This window comes from Panthera onca, chromosome D3 (assembly GCF_046562875.1).
Source record: "Panthera onca isolate mPanOnc1 chromosome D3, mPanOnc1 haplotype 2, whole genome shotgun sequence".
Classification (NCBI taxonomy): domain Eukaryota; kingdom Metazoa; phylum Chordata; class Mammalia; order Carnivora; family Felidae; genus Panthera; species Panthera onca.
The window spans coordinates 67,445,087-67,451,226 of record NC_138350.1 but is presented as its reverse complement, the minus strand read 5'-3'; the positions used below and the strand labels follow the sequence as shown (position 1 = coordinate 67,451,226).

Below are 6,140 nucleotides of genomic sequence, written 5' to 3'. Positions count from 1 at the left end.
TCTATGTTCCATGGCTAAGTAGATGAGTCTGGCAGGAGCCAGTAAATCCTACTACCTATGGTCAGGTTTACTGATGCAGTTACCTACCAACAAGGATATTGCAAATGAGTCTTACAGAGTTCTCTGGATCTCTGTCCTTATGTGTTACTACACCTTCACCATTCTAAAAGGACTTTTCATTCATTTGGCTTTTTAATTTTTTAAAAATGTTTTAATGTTTATTTATTGTTGACAAAGAGAGACAGAGCATGAACAGGGGAGGGGCAGAGACACAGGGAGACACAGCATCTGAAACAGGCTCCAGGCTCTGAGCTGTCAGCACAGAGCCCGTCGTGGGGCTCGAACTCACAGCCAGCGAGATCATGACCTGAGCCGAAGTCAGATGCTCAACCAACTGAGCCACCCAGGCGCCCCGGTTTATTAATCTTTTAGTGAGCACCTATTAGGTGTTAAGTGTGTTAGGCACTGAGGACACCAAGCTGGGGAAGGAGCTCAAACCCTTGTGGCAAAATCTTTCCAATTTAGAGACATTTCTAATTTGGTAGAAAATTCTTTTCTCAAACAAAACACCCTTTCCATGGCTCTAGCTGCCCTCAGCCCCAGAACTGCAGTCCCATCATCTGTTAGTGCCTTGCCATTCCAGGGCTTAGATCCTCCCGGTACTCCCCAAATGCAACCCCATGCTTCTGGCTTAGAAGCTTCACAGTATCAGCTGGGTCAGCAGAACTCCAAATTGCTGAACACCCTTTAATGAAAGGAGAAGAGAGAGACAACCTAATTTGGGAGGGCAATGGCTCCTAGGGCTCGAAGCAAGGGTATGATTTTGCCACTGAAAGCTCTAGCAACTTGGAAGCCTGATATCCTGAATCTAAAAATCTCTTAAGTTTCTGGGACGGACTTCCCTGGAGTTCTTATGAACCTTTGAACAGTTTGGGTAAGGTGGTTGTTCAAACTACTGAATGAATGATAATTTACTTTGCAGGAAAAGCCAGGCGTCTCTAGCAAGTGGAAGACGACATGCAAAACCCTATGTTCCAGATTCCCCTTTCATGTTTGTACCTAGCTGTCCACTGTCACATCCTATTCCAGAGTGTTTCTCCTGTCTTCGCTATCCCAACGTGGTGCCTTACAATGTGCATTTATTACACGAATGAATGAAGCGATAAAAAATGCCAATGAGCGACACTGGGAAGAAGTGCCGAGCCAGAGGTCCACACATTTTTGTGACTGCTGTAAAGGACGCCATCGAGTATCTCCAACGTTAAAAGACATTACCCAGACAGCAACAGCTCTACTGCTCTTTCATTAGCCAATGGCCAGAATAGGCACGGGAGGGAGGGATTCGCTTTCTCGACCGTCCTGGCTCTCGGTCCACGAAAGCTCAGCCCCTGCAGGAACTTGAGGACCGCCAACTTGCCCGCGTCTGATGGAGGAGCCCTTGAGAGAACCCGCTGACATCCGAGGGCGGGCAAGGGGTCCGAAGTCCGCCGAGAGGGCGGAGGGGTGAGTGGCAAATATGCAGAGAGAAAAGCCAGTCCCTGCGTGTCCCGGCCCGCTGGTGTCCAGAACGTCTGGCCGAGCGCGGCCTCGCCTGCAACCGCTCCCGCCGTCGCTCGCGGGCGGAGACCTCCTGCCTCTTCCCTGGGATGGGTCCTTAGCGCTGTCTGTCAGTGCTCCGCGCGGCGCGACCCACCTAGACTCTCCCGCCCGGGCTGTAACAGCGGGGGCGGGGCTTGGCGGGACGGGGCGGAGCTAAGCGCTCCACGGAATCGTCCCTTGGCTGCGTTGCTGGGCGATTGGATGCTCTGGAAGGCCGCCTTCTAAGGCCGTCCGGGGGAGTGACCGGTGGCCGCTGGCGGGTCCCTGGCGAGCGGGGTGAGGGGTGCGGGGACTCCGCCCGGCGAGGGGTGGGAGACCCCGCGCCCGAGCGGTCTCTGGGGCGGGGCTTCCCGCCGGGATTTGGGCGCCCTGAAATGGGGCAAGCCTGTAGTTGCTCGTGTCGGAGAGGTATCTTTCTGACTCGCTGGAATTCCGAGAGCATTTGGGAAACTTCTCGCCCCCACTCTTTACTCCCTACTTTCGAATGGGAAAGCAGTTGCTGAGTTGTTTTATTTCCTCCCCCAACCGGACTCCGTAAAAATAGCCGTGCGCCGGGGCGGGCGAGCCAAGCTCCGCCGCACCGCTGCCCCGGGCCGGGTGTGGACCTAAAAATACCCGGCGGTCGGGAGCCTGCGCTCCGGGTGCGGGCGGGTCCGGCCGGGCCGCAGAGGGCGTCTGGAGACCGGAGAAACGGCGGCCGCCTGGCCCCTCGCCTCGGCCGGGGCTGTCCCTTTAAATCCTGGAGGAGGCAAAGAGAAAAAAGGAAAGAAAGAAAAAAAGCCCCGAGCGGATGGTGGCTCTGCCTGGCCCCCCACTCCGCCCCCGCGCCGGGGTCCTGCCAGCCGCCCGCCGCCTCCGCGGGTCCGGGGCGTCCCCCGCCGCGCCGCCCACCGCCACAGTTCCTGTCAAAATAGAAATTCCGCGGAGCCGGGGAGGAGGTCGGGGCGCAGCAAGTGCAAGTGTGGCAGGCGGGGAGGGGGCGCCGCGGAGGGGGCGGGCGCGCGGAGAGGCGACCGTAGACATCCGGGCCCTTTAGCCCCGTGCGCCCCCCGAGCGGGTGGCGCGGGCCGCGCGGGCGCCGGGCGCGGGGCGCGGGGCTGACAGCCGCGGCGCGGGAGGCGGGGCGCGAGGAGGGCGGAGGCGCGGCGCGGGGAGGGAGGAGCTGCCCGCGCGCCCGCCGCCGCCGCCGCCGCCGCCGCCGCCGCCGCCGCTCGGCTCCACACCCGCCGGCGCAGCCCCGCCACGAGACTCTGACAGCGCGCGGCCCGCGCTGCTCGGGCGCACAGGCACGGACGGACCGCGGCGGCGGCGACGGAGGACGCGAGGACCGCGGCCCGGCGCCAAGTGCGGCAGGCGCGCGGGGCTGGCGGCGCGCAGAGGTGAGTGGCTTCGCGCGCCGGGCTCGGGCACCGGCGGCGAGGGTCACGGTCTCTCCCGCACCTCGGCCGCCGAGGCGGGTCAGGGGGTCGCGGGGCTCCCGGAGGGTGGCTCCGCATCGCCGACGCCGGCAAGCCGTGTCGGGGCTGTTGCTAGGAGGCCGGCGGTCCGCGCGCCCCGGGGCGCCGGCGGGGGCAGGGGCGCCCCCAGCGCGGCGGGCAGGAGGCGGGGGGCTGCGGTGGCTATTCAGGGGCTCCGTGCGGCAGCCATGCAACGAGAGGAGGCGGGAGGAGGAGGGAGGGAGGAGGGGAGAGCCAGCGGAGAGCGAGCCAGCGAGCGGGCGCCGCGCCTCCTGGCTGGCACCGCGGCCCGGAGCGAAGTGGCGCGCGGGGCTGGAGGGGAACTTCTGCGGACGCGTGCGGCCCGGGGCTCGGCGGCGCCTCCGGGCCGGGACAGGGCGGGCCCGTCGGCAGCCACAGGTGGTTCCTGCCAAAAGTTTTACCGCACTTCTGCCGGGAAGGTGCCGGAGCATTTTGGAGAGTGACGGTTTCCTGAGACTTCGGCACCCGCACCTCACACTGTCTCATCTTGAAGACGAGAAAGGGGGCTGGAAAGTCCGGGATCCCGCATCTCGCGACGCGGCTCCCGGGCTTCGTGGCTGTCCCTGCCCGGGGGGGCGCCCTTGTGGGGACCTCGGGGCTCCCGCGGCTGTCCTTTGGGAAGCCTCGCGAAATGGGCTCACGCGCGCGGTGCCTCGGTGCCTCGGGAAAGTTAGACTGAGGCCAGCCCGCTACCTGTCGCCCACACGGGGCAGCGCGGGGTCTCCTCCTAGGAACCGCGCTCGTCTTCGCTCCTGGCGTGCGTATCTCTTGCTCCTTTGAGATCGAATCGTCTCTGGCCGCTGTGCTGCTTTGTTACTCGGGCTGCTTGTCTGTTTCTTTAGGAGGAGCCAAAGAAAAGGCAAAGCAGCCGCAACTCTCCTTTCCTTTGAAACCAGCTGTGGAGGTTCCTACCCAAACGTAGGCGAGGAGGGTCCAGGGCCGAAGGGAGCCCGGAGTCGGTTGTGTGTGCTCTCTGCCTGGGGAGCTTCACTGCATCCTTGGCAAGGCTCGGGCTGGGATGTCTGGGGTCTCTGAGACACAAAGAGGATGAAGGTGGGAACAGAGCACCCCTCCGAAGAGGAAGATGTGCCCTGGTCCGCTCTGGGAGAGAGGCTCTGGGAGAGAAGTCCAGCGGTTTGGCCGGCTTCCTCATTGGCCGGTTGTCGAATCCAGGGCATCGAGGTTAGAACCACCCGGGGAGGTCCGGCCTGGGCTGAAAGGAATCTTTATCCCCGGAGTGGGTTTGATACCCACCTGGTGCAAGTCTGCACAGAACTGCGTGAGAGGTGGTTGGAAACACTGAGTCCTTCATTCCTGCCGCCGCTCCCTAGTCCCCTAACCCCACCGAGTCCCTGAGCAGAAAGCGTGCCCTTTGCTTTAAAAAAGGTCACAGAATTTTGAAGCCGAAAGATGTCCTAGAGATATGAGGAACATTCATTTTACAGATGAGCAGACTCAGGCCCAAGGGAAAGTGACCTGTCACAGCGGTTAGAAACCCCGGGAGACTAGAAATGACATCAGCCTCCCAGACCAGGGTGGAGAGAGTTCCTTGGGCAAGGAAGGCCTTGTAGGGCCTGAGATCAGAAATGCCACCCCACACCCCAAGCCGATCGTGGGCTCATTGTCTGGTACTTTCTGCATCCATGTTTGCCAGCGAATGTGGTATATATTTCCTGTCCTCTGCCCTTGGCTCAAAAAAGAAAAAAAAAAAAATCAGGACTATCACTGAAGATTCCAGTCTGACTCTATTCCAACTTTTCCTGCTCCCTCATCACCCCAAATTCCTCAAACTCCTCTGGTAACATAATGCAGCTTGATTGGCCAAGATGAGTTTGCAGCTTGTCTCATTGTGAAGCACCCTCTTTCCGTAGGATGCCAGAACTCTGTTTTCCTGGTAATTAGGTTTTACAGATATTTTTGAAAGGGAGCCCAATTCTGGATCAATTACACTTGGACACAAATGTTGTGCTGTTGTGGATACCAAATGAGAAAGATGGGCTATTATCTGGGGGTGTTGGAATAAATGTTGTTATGAGTGTTTGACACAGCTATTAGACATCAATGAGTGGGTTTTCAGTAAATGTTTTTTACGCCGTATTTTATTGAGCAAACAAAGTGTCTTAATTAAAAAGAACTGGGAGTTGGCCACTTAGATTTTAGCCACTTGTTTCTTAGCAGTGTGTATGAGTGGGAAGGATTTGAATGGTAAACAGACTGATTGTTGAGAGAGCTTCCCCTCCCAAATCGAACTATTCTAGGGCAATGCTCATCCTTCGATATATATTGTCATGTACATCCAGCAGAACCATATTAAATCAAAATAGGTCTGGGTGCGGCCTTTGTTGATCTGTATCAGTCAGAAGTGACTTGTGAGAGAGGATATTTTGTAAGTTTTATTGCTTTCAAGGGCATGCAGTATCAGGAATTCAAGGCTCACGCAATGCTACCGAGTAGAATTCTTCTGCTCTCGTGAGCAGATAAGAACCAGTGTCTCCCCAGCTGTGACTGGGGCTCCTGTAGATGAGACCAAGACCGGGCATCATAATGACAGTCCGGGGTTACATTTGGACAGTGTCTTTTCACTTTCATTGCATGCTAATGTCAGGGCCATCCCCAGCAGGTGCACAGTTCAGCCCAGCCGTTTGTCTGTCTTAGGGACGGGGAAGCTGAGGCAGAGAGAGGAGAGGGTGTTATTCCTACACTTCATGGAGTGCATTAATGTACTCTGGGCCTTCAGCTCAGGGTTTCCGGAGGTGCTTGGGGTGTAAGAGGCTGCCTGAACATATTGCCCACTACCCCTCTCCAAGCACTGCCATTGCAGAAGGGTGCAGAGGTGTGGTGGGGCTACAGTGACAATTCATGGGAGGCCACTCTCTCTGATGTTCCCCACCCCCGCAGTGGGTGAGCAGTTTCCTCCCTCTTATAGCAGGCTGTGGGAACTTGGGGGAGGAGGGACCAGCTGGCTGAGGCTGGGGCGGGGGTGTGGGATCTGTGCCTGTGTAGGGCTGAAGGAGTCCAGGCTATTTATAACCCCTCCTCTCCTCCTGGGAAGAAGAGACTCAA

The 6,140-nt window shown here is 58.4% G+C and overlaps 1 protein-coding gene across 3 annotated transcripts in view; it reads left to right on the top strand.

The window, feature by feature from the left end:
• Positions 1-2,218: 2,218 nt before the first annotated feature.
• Positions 2,219-6,140, top strand: part of ZBTB7C (zinc finger and BTB domain containing 7C) — a 350,726-nt gene continuing 346,804 nt past the window's right edge. For 2 of the 3 annotated variants that reach the window (XM_060613792.3, XM_060613793.3), the window contains exon 1: positions 2,223-2,978. The gene's annotated coding sequence lies outside the window, so the exon portion shown is untranslated. Of the gene's footprint in view, positions 2,979-6,140 lie in introns of all 3 variants that reach the window. The other variant, XM_060613794.3, reaches the window with a different exon arrangement.